We start from the raw sequence: 12598 nt of genomic DNA on the forward strand, positions 1-12598 counted from the left end.
AGTTGCCCCCTGAGCCGCTGCCCCCAGGAGTACCTGCCGTGCCCCCAGTTTGCCCCAGTTTGCCCCAGTTGCCCCAGTTGCCCCAGTTGCCCCCTGACCCGCTGCCCCCAGGAGTACCTGCCGTGCCCCCAGTTTGCCCCAGTTTGCCCCAGTTGCCCCCAGTTGCCCCAGTTGCCCCCTGACCCGCTGCCCCCAGGAGTACCCGCCGTGCCCCCAGTTTGCCCCAGTTGCCCCCAGTTGCCCCAGTTGCCCCAGTTGCCCCTGACCCGCTGCCCCCAGGAGTACCCGCCGTGCCCCCAGTTTGCCCCAGTTGCCCCCAGTTGCCCCAGTTGCCCCAGTTGCCCCCTGAGCCGCTGCCCCCAGGAGTACCTGCCGTGCCCCCAGTTTGCCCCAGTTTGCCCCAGTTGCCCCAGTTGCCCCAGTTGCCCCCTGACCCGCTGCCCCCAGGAGTACCTGCCATGCCCCCAGTTTGCCCCAGTTGCCCCAGTTGCCCCCTGACCCGCTGCCCCCAGGAGTACCTGCCGTGCCCCCAGTTTGCCCCAGTTGCCCCCAGTTGCCCCAGTTGCCCCAGTTGCCCCCTGACCCGCTGTCCCCAGGAGTACCTGCCGTGCCCCCAGTTGCCCCAGTTGCCCCCTGAGCCGCTGCCCCCAGGAGTACCTGCCGTGCCCCCAGTTTGCCCCAGTTTGCCCCAGTTTGCCCCAGTTGCCCCAGTTGCCCCAGTTGCCCCCTGACCCGCTGCCCCCAGGAGTACCTGCCATGCCCCCAGTTTGCCCCAGTTGCCCCAGTTGCCCCAGTTGCCCCCTGACCCGCTGCCCCCCAGGAGTACCTGCCATGCCCCCAGTTTGCCCCAGTTGCCCCCAGTTTGCCCCAGTTGCCCCAGTTGCCCCCTGACCCGCTGCCCCCAGGAGTACCCGCCGTGCCCCCAGTTTGCCCCAGTTGCCCCCAGTTGCCCCAGTTGCCCCAGTTGCCCCCTGACCCGCTGTCCCCAGGAGTACCTGCCGTGCCCCCAGTTGCCCCAGTTGCCCCAGTTGCCCCCTGACCCGCTGTCCCCAGGAGTACCTGCCGTGCCCCCAGTTTGCCCCAGTTTGCCCCAGTTGCCCCAGTTGCCCCAGTTGCCCCCTGACCCGCTGCCCCCAGGAGTACCCGCCGTGCCCCCAGTTTGCCCCAGTTTGCCCCAGTTGCCCCCAGTTGCCCCAGTTTGCCCCAGTTGCCCCAGTTGCCCCCTGACCCGCTGCCCCCAGGAGTACCCGCCGTGCCCCCAGTTTGCCCCAGTTTGCCCCAGTTGCCCCCAGTTGCCCCAGTTTGCCCCAGTTTGCCCCAGTTGCCCCCTGACCCGCTGCCCCCAGGAGTACCCGCCGTGCCCCCAGTTTGCCCCAGTTTGCCCCAGTTGCCCCCAGTTGCCCCAGTTGCCCCAGTTGCCCCAGTTGCCCCCTGACCCGCTGCCCCCAGGAGTACCTGCCGTGCCCCCAGTTTGCCCCAGTTTGCCCCAGTTGCCCCAGTTGCCCCCAGTTGCCCCAGTTTGCCCCAGTTGCCCCAGTTGCCCCCTGACCCGCTGCCCCCAGGAGTACCTGCCGTGCCCCCCGGGCTGCCCGGCGGCGCTGCACGGGGTGATGCTGCGCTGCTGGGCCCGCGACGCCGCCGACCCGCCCGTCTTCGGCCTCCTGCACCGCCTGCTGCGCGACCGCGCCGTCCTCGCCTGAGCCGCCCGCCTCGCCCTCCTCTTCCTCACCACCTGCGGCCTTCGGCCCTCCTTCGGCCTCCCTCTTCATCCTCCTCGCTGGCATCATCCTTCGGCCCTCCTCCTCCTCCTCCTCCATCCTCCTCAGCGTCATCCTCACCATCCTCATCCTCACCGCCAGCATCCTTCAGCCTTCCTCATCATCCTCCTTCATCCCTCCTTCATCCACCTCCTCCTTCATCCTCCTTCTTGTGCTTCGTCCTCCTTATAAACCTCCTCCTCCCTCCTTCAGCCTTCATCCTCCTCCTCCTCCTTCTCTTCCACCTCTTTCTCCTTCAGCTTCCTCATCACCCTCCTCCTTCATCTGCTTCCTCCTGCGTCTTCCTCCTGCGTCTTCCTCTTCCTCCTGCTTCCTCTTCCTCCTCCTTCCTCTTCCTCCTTCTCCTTCCTCCTCGTTCTTCATCTTCCTCCTTCTCCTTCATCTTCTTCCTTCTCCTTCATCTTCCTCCTTCTCCTTCCTCCTTGTTCTTCATCTTCCTCCTCCTTCATCTTCCTCCTTCTCCTCCACCTCCTTCTCCTTCATCTTCCTCCTTCTCCTCCACCTCCTTCTCCTTCATCTTCCTCCTTCTCCTCCACCTCCTTCTCCTTCATCTTCCTCATCCTCCTCCACCTCCTTCTCCTTCATCTTCCTCATCCTCCTCCTCTTCCTTCATCTCTCTCCTCCTCCTTCCCTTCCACCTCCTTCTCCTTCATCTTCCTCACCATCACCCTCATTCTTCATCCTCCTTCATCTTCCTCCCCCCCCCCCCAATCTTCCTCTTCACCCAACACTGGACGCACCCAACGCTACTGACATGGGACCCCCCGGGCCCCCCCAGATCTATGGGTGCCCCCCCAGACACCTGGGACCCACCCCGGCTACCTGGCTCTGCCCCCCCCGGGCCCCCCTCCGCTCGACACCTTCGTTCCTCGTTAGCGGGGGGCTAATTAGCGACGGTGGCGGCGGGGGAGGGGCGGGGGCCGCGACAGGGGAGGGGCTGTAAATATTTGGTGCCGAAAGGGAGATTTTTACACTAATATATAGAGATTTTTGGGGTCGTTTGTGTCTGCCTCGGTGCTCGGGCCCCTGGGTCACCCTGGGGTGCCCAAAAGCCTGGGTCACCTGGGGTCCCCGAATGCCTGGGTCACCCTTGGGTGCCCGGACCCCTGGGGTGCCCAAAACCCCTGGGTCACCCTGGGGTGCCCAGACCCCTGGGTCACCTTGGGGTGCCCGAATGCCTGGGTCACCCTTGGGTGCTCGGACCCCTGGGTCACCCTGGGGTCCCCGAATGCCTGGGTCACCCTGGGGTCCCCGAATGCCTGGGTCCCCCTGGGGTGCCCAAAACCCTGGGTCACCCTTGGGTGCTCAGACCCCTGGGGTGCCCAAAACCCTGGGTCACCCTGGGGTTGCCCAAATGCCTGGGTCACCCCGGGGGTGTCCGGACCCCTGGGGTGCCCGAATGCCTGGGTCACCCTTGGGTGCTCGGACCCCTGGGTCCCCCCCTGGGGTCCCCCTAATGCCTGGGTCACCCTTGGGTGCTCGGACCCCTGGGTCACCCTGGGGTGCCTGAATGCCTGGGTCACCCTGGGGTGCCCAAATGCCTGGGTCACCCTGGGGTGTCCGGACCCCTGGGTCACCTTGGGGTGCCCAAATGCCTGGGTCACCCCCTTGGGTGCTCGGACCCCTGGGTCCCCCCTGGGGTGCCCAAACACATGGGTCCCCCTGGGGTCCCCGAATGCCTGGGTCACCCTGGGTGTGCTCGGACCCCTGGGTCACCCTGGGGTGCCTGGACCCCTGGGGTCCCCCCTGGGGTGCCCGAAAGCCTAGGTCCCCCCTGGGGTGTCCAAACACCTGGGTCACCCTGGGGTGCTCGGACCCCTGGGTCACTCTTGGGTGCCTGGACCCCTGGGTCCCCCCTGGGGTGCCCGAATGCCTGGGGGACCCTCTGGGTGCCCCAACACCTGGGTCCGCTCCTGGGGTGCCCAAACACCCTCGGTCACCTGTGGGGTGCCCAAAAGCCTGGGTCGCCTCCTGGTGTGTCCGAAAGCCTGGGTCACCCCGGGGGGTGCCCGAACACCTGGGTCACCCTGGGGTGCTTGGACCCCTGGGTCACCCTGGGGTGCCCGAATGCCTGGGTCACCCTGGGGTCCCTGAATGCCTGGGTCACCCCGGGGTGCCCAAATGCCTAGGTCACCCTGGGGTCCCCGAACACCTGGGTCCCCCCCTGGGGTGCCCAAAAGCCTGGGTCACCCTGGGGTCCCTGAACGCTTGGGTCCCCCCTGGGGTGCCCGGACCCCCTGGGGTGCCCAAAAGCCTGAGTCCCCTCCTGGTGTGTCCAAAAGCCTGGGTCACCCTGGGTGCTCGGACCCCTGGGTCACCCTGGGGTCCCTGAATGCCTGGGTCACCCCGGGGTCCCCGAACACCTGGGTCCCCTCGCTGGGGTGCCCAAATGCCTGGGTCACCCTGGGGGTCCCTGAACGCTTGGATCCCCCCTGGGGTGCCCAAAAGCCTGGGTCGCCCTGGGGTGCCCAAATGCTGGGTCACCCTGGGGTGCCCGGACCCCTGGGTCCCCTCCTGGGGTGCCCGAATGCCTGGGTCACCCCGGGGTGCCCAAATGCTTGGGCTCCCTCCTGGGGTGCTCGGACCCCTGGGTCCCCCCCGTGGTGCCTGAATGCCTGGGTCACCCTGGGGTGCCCGAATGCCTGGGTCACCTGTGGGGTGCCCAAAAGCCTGGGTCTCCTCCTGGGTTCCCCGAATGCCTGGGTCCCCCCTGGGGTGCCCAGACCCCTAGGTCCCCTCCCCCCTGGGGTGCCCAAATGTCTGGGTCCTTCCTGGGGTGCTTGGACCCCTGGGGTCCCTGGATGCCTGGGTCCCCCCCGGCGTGCCCGGCCCCCTGGGTCCCCCGGGGGTGCCCAAATGCCTGGCGCATCCCTGGGGTCCCCAAATGCCTGTGTCCCCCCGGGGTGCCCAAATGCCTGTGTCCCCCCTGGGGTCCCCAAATGCCTGTGTCCCCCCGGGGTGCCCATCCCCCTGTGTCCCCCCGGGGTGCCCAAATGCCTGGGTCCCCCCTGGGGTCCCCAAATGCCTGTGTCCCCCCGGGGTGCCCAAATGCCCGGGTCCCCCCTGGGGTCCCCAAATGCCTGTGTCCCCCTGTGTCACCCATCCCCCTGTGTCCCCCCTGGGTGCCCAAATGCCTGGGTCACCCTGGGGTGCTTGGACCCCTGGGGTCCCCAAATGCCTGGCTCACCCTGGGGTCCCTGAACGCCTGTGTCCCCCTGGGGTCCCCAAATGCCTGTGTCCCCCCGGGGGTGCCCGCCCCCCCTGGGCCCCCCCGGCTGGCATCAGGGTGCGGTGGGCCGGGGCCACCCCAGCCTCTCACCCGTGAGGCAGCGGGGGGGTGCGGGGGGTCGGGGGGCCGGGTGGTCCCCCGGGGCCTGCGGGATTTTCCCGGCTCAGCGGAGCGGGGGGGTCCTGGAGGGGTTGGCACCCGCTGGCGCCCCGACCCCCGGCTCCCCTTTGGGGGGGGGTGCAGGTGCCTGGGTCCCCCGGAGAGGGGGGAGGTGGGTGCTTTTTGGGGGGGGGGGGGGGGGGGTCCTGGCGTTCAGTGGGGTCCCCGGATGCCTCTCTTTGCCCATCCCCCCCCCCCCCTTTCGGATGTGGGAAAGGAGCGAATGACGCAACACCCCCCCCCCCCCCCCCCCCCCCAATGACTCAGGGTTTAGGAACCCAGGAGGCCGAGCAGCCGCCCAGCCCCCCACCCTGCACCCCATAGGGGACCCGGGCATCCGGACACCCCCAAAGGGGACCCAAACATCTTGGGGGGGGGGGGCTTCCCCTATAGGACCCCCCCTTTCCAGGTGGGGGGGGGTGTGGGGGGGTCCCCTCCCACCCACCCCCTCCAAGGGGGGGGCCCGGGTGCCCTCGCGCGCCTCAGCTCCGGTTGAGCAACGTGGGAAAAGCCGTAGCGTGACAGACGTGTGGGGGGGGGGGGGCAGGAAGCTATAGGGGCTATAGGGGAAGGGGGGCTTTGGGGGGGGGTAGAGGGGGGGTGTTGGAGGGGTTAGGCAGGAGGTCAATGCACAGTCAACCCCTTTTATGGCCCCCCCCCAATCCTATACACCCCCCCCAACAGCCCCTATATACCCCTATATGCCCCCTATATGCCCCTATATACCCCTATATGCCCCCTATATACCCCCTATATACCCCTGTATACCCTTATATGCCCCCTGTATACCCCCTATATACCCCTGTATAATCCCTATATACCCCTTCCCATATACCCCTATATACCCCCTATATGCCCCTGTATACCCCCTAATACCCCCATATACCCCCTATATACCCCCTAATACCCCTATATGACCCCTATATAGACCTGTATACCCCCTAATACCCCTATATACCCCCTATATACCCCCTAATACCCCTATATGCCCCCTATATACCCCTGTATACCCCCTATATACCCCCTATACACCCCCCCCCTGTATACCCCCTATATACCCCCTATACACCCCCTATACACCCCTAGGCACTGCCATAACCCCTTATCTATCCCCTACACGGCCATACCCGCCCCCCCAGCCCTATATACCCCTTTACATTCAAGTATTTCCCCATACAGTCCTATATGCTCCCATACAGCCCCAAACTATACCCCCTGGACCCCTCCTTCCCCCCCCAACCATTTACACACCCCCATAGGCTGCTATACTCCCCATATACCCGTCTATACACCCCTATACATCCCTATGCAGCCCCATAGACCCCTATAGATCCCCCCGAACCCCCTGTACGGCCTCTGTACCCCTCTGGGGGCTCCTCTAGACCCCCATACACCCCCTATATGGCCCCTATACAAGCCTTAAAGATGCTATAGATGACCCTTAAAGACCTTAGGGTCTTTATGTAGACCCCTTTATATAGACCCCTTTATATAGACCCCATACATCCTCTATAGCCCCCTATACATGCTCTATAGCCCCCATACCCCTCCGTGCAACCCCTATAGCCCCCCTCATAGGCTCTCTGTACCCCCCTACAGCTCCCTATCACCCCGTGCACCCCCTATATCCCCCATACCCCTCTGTGCAACCCCTGTAGCCCCCGATACACCCCCTATAGCCCCCCACATACACTCTCTATACCTCCCTACAGCCATCACCCCATGCACCCCCTATATCCCCCATACCCCACCATGCAACCCCCATAGCCCAATACACCCCCTATAGCCCCCCTCATATGGTCTCTATAGGTGCCTACAGCTCCCTATTACCCCATGCACCCCTGTAGCCCCCTATACCCCTCCGTGCAACCCCTGTAGTCCCCGATACACCCCCTATAGCCCCTATAGCCCCCCTGTCGCCCCTATACGGCCCCCAACACTCCCCAATCCCCCTGTAGACCATTATATACCCTGTGGCTCCCGTACACCACCTATAGCCCCCTGTGGACCCCCTATAGCCCCCTATGGACCCCTGCAGTGCTCCCTATACCCCCCCATAGCCCCCTGTGGACCCCTGCAGCGCTCCCTATACCCCCCTAGCCCCCCTATAGCCCCCTATGGACCCCTGCAGTGCTCTCTATACCCCCCCTAGCACCCTATGGACCTCTGCAGCGCTCCCTATACCCCCCTAGCCCCTATAGCCCCCCTATGGACCCCTACAGTGCTCCCTATACCCCCCTAGCCCCCTATAGACCCCTATGGACCTCTGCAGCACTCCCTATACCCTCCTAGCCCCCTATAGACCCCCTATGGACCCCCTACAGCGCTCCCTATACCCCCCTATAGCCCCCTATAGACCCCTACAGCGGTCCCTATACCCCCCTATACCCCCCTATAGCCCCCCTATGGACCCCTACAGTGCTCCCTATACCCCCCTAGCCCCCTATAGACCCCTATGGACCTCTGCAGCACTCCCTATACCCTCCTAGCCCCCTATAGACCCCCCTATGGACCCCTACAGCGCTCCCTATACCCCCCTATAGCCCCCTATAGACCCCTACAGCGGTCCCTATACCCCCCTATACCCCCCTATAGCCCCCCTATGGACCCCTATAGCCCCCTATACCCCCCTATAGATCCCTACAGTGGTCCCTATACCCCCCTATAGCCCCCCTATACCCCCTATAGCCCCCTATAGACCCCTGCAGCGCTCCCTATACCCCCCCTACACCCCCCTATAGCCCCCTATAGACCCCTATAGCCCCCCATACCCCCCTATACTCCCCTATAGCCCCCTGGAGCCCCCCCCCGCAGGTGGGTGGGGCATCCCCGCGAGGCCCCGCCCCCCTCCGCGGAGCGCAGCCAATGGAAGCCGCCGGTGGGCGAGGCCCGCGGGCGCAGGGGGCGGAGCGTCGCCGCCGCCATAAGAGCGGCGCCCGGCGGCGCCGCCGCCATTTTGCGAGATGACGATGACGATGGCGGCGGCGGCGGCGGCCACAGCGACGTGTCCCGGGCGGGGCTGGGGCCACCCGGAGGGCTTCCCCGGGGGCTCAGCCCCTCCCCACCCCGGCACTTCACCTTCGAGCCCCCGGCAGGGCCCAGCGGGCCCCCCAGGCCCCGCCCGCCGGCACCGCCGCGTTCTTTACCCCGCCCGCTGTGAGTACCGGAGGCCTGGGCCGCCCGTCGGGTGTGCGGTTGGGGGGGGGGGGGGGGCATTCCCCGGCCCCTTCCCCCGGTCCGGGCCCCTTCCCCGGGGGGCTGCCTGGGCCCCTTCCCCCGGTCCCGGGCCCCTTCCCCCGGTCCCAGGCCCCTTCCCCCGGTCCCAGGCCCCTTCCCCCCGGGCCCGGCCCCCCGGGGCGGGCAGGATGGGGCCCATTTCCCGGCCGTGTTGGGGGGGTGAGTCACTTCCCACCCCAGCGCCTGAGTCACCCACACCTGATGCCTGCGGGGAACCCGGGCGGCCGGGGCAGGGACCCGGGGGGAATCTCCCCCCCCCGGGGCAGGATTTACCCCAGGGAGGGGGTATTTACCCCCCAGAGGGGAGTTATTTGCCCCCCAGAGGGGGTTACTTGCCCCCGGGGGGGGGGTTACTTGCCCCCGAGGGGGGGCATTTACCCAGTTACCCTTCTGGAAGCTAAGCAAGGTCGGGGGGGGCGGGGGTTGCCCTTGGGTGGGTTCTCTAAGCCTCATCCGGGGGGGAGTTATTTGCCCCCAGGGAGGGGGTATTTGCCCCAGGGAGAGGGTATTTGCCCCCAGAGGGCAGTTATTTGCCCCAGGGAGCGGGTATTTGCCCTCAGAGGGCAGTTATTTGCCCCAGGGAGGGGGTATTTGCCCCCAGAGGGCAGTTATTTGCCCCAGGGAGCGGGGTATTTGCCCTCAGAGGGCAGTTATTTGCCCCAGGGAGGGGGGTATTTGCCCCCAGAGGGCAGTTATTTGCCCCAGGGAGCGGGTATTTGCCCTCAGAGGGCAGTTATTTGCCCCAGGGAGGGGGTATTTGCCCCCAGAGGGCAGTTTATTTGCCCCAGGGAGGGGGTATTTGCCCCCAGAGGGCAGTTATTTGCCCCAGGGAGGGGGTATTTGCCCTCAGAGAGCAGTTATTTGCCCCAGGGAGGGGGGTATTTGCCCTCAGAGGGCAGTTATTTGCCCCAGGGAGGGGGTATTTGCCCTCAGAGGGCAGTTATTTGCCCCCAGGGAGGGGGTATTTGCCCTCAGAGGGCAGTTATTTGTCCCCAGGGAGGGGTTATTTGTCCCCAGGGAGGGGGTATTTGCCCCCAGAGGGCAGTTATTTGCCCCAGGGAGGGGGTATTTGCCCTCAGAGGGCAGTTATTTGTCCCCAGGGAGGGGGTATTTGCCCCCAGAGGGCAGTTACTTGCCCCAGGGAGGGGGTATTTGCCCCTGGGGGTTATTTTCCCCAGGCAGGTCAGTTCTTACCCCGCTTTGTTGCCCCCCCAGGTGCGGCGGCCGCCCCCCACAGAGGAGCCGAGCGCGGCGAAGCGGCTCCTGGTGCTGCTCTTGGCCGTGGTGAGCGCCCAGGTGTACACCGCGCCCGGGGACGCGACGCCCGAGGTGGCGACGCCGCCCGCGACGCCTGCCGCGACGTCCTCGCCCCTGCACGGCACGCTGCTCGGAGCTGCCGGGGGAACCGCCTGGGCGCCGAACGGGACGCTGGCGGGGACACCGGCGGCACCCGTGGGTGCCTCCTGCCCCCGGCTGCTGCTGTCATCTGCCCTGCGGCCCCACAGCTAGCTGCGCGGCCGGAGGCAGCGCCCGCTGAAGGGCGCCTGGGACCCTCGCCCACTTTGGGCGGCACCCGAAACTCTCACCTCGGCCTCGGGGGAGCGCCCAGCCACCCCGCTGCGCCCATCGTTGTGGCCTCAGGGCTGCGACCAACGCGCTGGACTGGTAGCTGCGCCTGTTGTAGTGGCTGCAGGGTGGCACCCAGCACCCCAGGGACACTGTGGGGCCCGCCGGCCTGGGCTTGGGCTGTGACGGCACCCAACGCCCGTGGGTGCCCCTCGGGGATGCACTTTGAGAGGCATTCGGCACCCACGGGCACCCCTACCTCACCTTCGGGGCTGCTCTAGCACCCATGGGTGCCCCTCGTCCAACCTCGGGGGCTGCTCGCCTCATCATCCCTCACCGCGGGTATTTATTGTATTTATTTCACCGTTATTTAACAAAACCTTATATGAGTTTATTTAATTGGGGGCTATTTAACGTGATTTGGGGGTATTTAATAATTCCTGTTATTTAATGTGACTTGCTGCTGCCTTTTCATTCGAGCGTCGCGTGGCCGCGGCCCCGGGGGAGCCCCTGAAACCCCCCCCAAGCCCCGCTGCGATGCGGGGGGCTCTCGCCCTCGAAGCAAACAGGCAAGAAGCGCTTCCTTCTCCTTTAACACGTGAGAAAATAAGATTTTTCGATATTTTCTGCCCCAATTTCTAGGCTGGGGTGGGGGGGGGGGGTGGACGTGCCGCACCCGCCATTTCGAGGGTGTCGGCGATGCCGGGGAATTAAGGAAAACCCCGATTTAGGCAGAAAAGCACCACTTTTCGTTGTGAGTCGGCGGCAGGATGCACGCCGGCGCCCGGCTCTTGTTTATTGAACCGACTCGTAGGCGACGCTGGAATACAAAGTCACAAAAGTAATTAAAAAAAAAAAAACCAAACAAAAAACCAACCTATTTATTTAAAAAAAGCTGAAAACAGCTCAATTTTGCTCCCGTTTCGGGGGGAACCCGAGCGAACCCCACGGTTGACTTTGCTCCGTGTGGGATGATAAAGTCTTTCCTCCGAAAAACGCGCTCGGCAACGCCGCTAACCAGAATGTGTTTTGGTTTGGGGTTTTTGGTTTTTTTTTTTTTTTCCCCCCCACCCCATAATGGCACTTGGGGAGCATCATCGCTGCCCGGCTGTGCCGAAAAACCACAAACGAGACACGTGACAGCAGTAAAAAAACCAAAAACCAAACTCAAAAGAGAAATACTGCCTGTCCATCCCAAACGGGACCCCCCTGCCCGCCCCCCCCCCCCCCTCCCCCCCAAATAATCTGCCCCCGAAAAAGCGAAACCCAGCAGAAAACGGGGACGCACGCCGCTCCTCCCCCAAAACTTTTCTGCTTTGGTTTTCACCGGTTCCCACCTAGGACAAAATTTGGTAAATTTTGGGGTTGCACCCGGTGCTTTAAAACATGGGGAGGAGGAAGGGGTGGGAAAAGTCCGTTAAAAATCACCCTAATTAGGTGGGGAACCGATCTGATTTGCTTCCCTCTGCCCCAAAAATCGGAGGGGTGGCGGTGGGCGCTGTTCCCCGCCCTCCGCCGTGGTGGCAGTGGCCTGGGGAAGGGCTGCATCTTCCTGCTGTGAAAAGGTGGGAATTTGGTTAAAAATATAAGGAGGGGGTGTCCCCCCATCCCCTAATTAGTTCATTAATTAGCCACCAAGGCTGAATGGCTCTGGGTGGGAGCAAGCCCCCCCGCAATGATGTGGCTTTGAGGTCAGCTCCAGTTGGGCGTCGAGCGAGCGGCTGGGGAGGGCAGGAGAAGGGCGGAGCTGGGGCTTGGCGGGACTCCTCATCCCCCCCGCAATTAATGAGACCATTAATTAGCCATGAAGGACGAACAGCGCCGGGTGGGAACAAGCCCGACCTCCCAACGCCGGGGCTTTGAGGCCAACGCCGGTTGGGCGTCGAGCGAGCGGCTGGGGAGGGTGGGAGAAGGGCGGAGCCGGGGCTTGGCGGGACTCCTCATCCCCCCGCAATTAATGAGACCATTAATTGGCCGGGAAGGACGAACAGCGCCGGGTGGAACAAGCCAACCTCCCAACGCCGGGGCTTTGAGGCCAACGCCGGTTGGGCGTCGGGCGAGCGGCTGGGGAGGGTGGCAGGAGGGGGAAGGACGGAGCCGCACAGCGAAGGGCACTTTCCCATCCCCTAATTAGAGACAGCCTTAATTAGCCACAACGGCCGAAGGGCTCTGGGCGGGAACAAATCCCACCCCAGCGATGGGTTGTGGGAGGCCAACGCCAGTTGGGTGTTGGGCGAGCGGCTGGGGAGGCGGGGGAGGGATGGAGCCGGGGGAGGGATGGAGCCGGGGGAAGGCCGGAGGAGCTCCCTCATCCCCAATTAGAGGCAGCCTTCGTTAGCCACAGCGGCCGAACGGCTCCAGCTGGGAACGCGTCCCCCAACGCCGGAGCTTTGAGGCCAACGCCGGTTGGGCGCCGAGCGAGCGGCTGGGGAGGGCGGGAGGAGGACGGAGCCGCGCAGCGAAGGGCACTTTCCCATCCCCTAATTAGAGACAGCCTTAATTAGCCACAACGGCCGAAGGGCTCTGGGCGGGAATAAATCCCACCCCAGCGACGGGTCGTGGAGGCCAACGCCAGTTGGGCGTTGGGGCGAGCGGCTGGGAGGCGGGGGAGGGCTGGAGCCACGGCCGG

The 12598-nt window shown here is 64.8% G+C and overlaps 1 protein-coding gene across 1 annotated transcript in view; it reads right to left on the minus strand.

Annotated features, from left to right (window-relative positions):
- The window catches only part of LOC104027533 (uncharacterized), a 347867-nt gene that overhangs the window by 259358 nt on the left and 75911 nt on the right, over nt 1-12598 (minus strand).

This window comes from Pelecanus crispus, chromosome 29, assembly GCF_030463565.1.
Source record: "Pelecanus crispus isolate bPelCri1 chromosome 29, bPelCri1.pri, whole genome shotgun sequence".
Taxonomy (NCBI): Eukaryota; Metazoa; Chordata; class Aves; order Pelecaniformes; family Pelecanidae; genus Pelecanus; species Pelecanus crispus.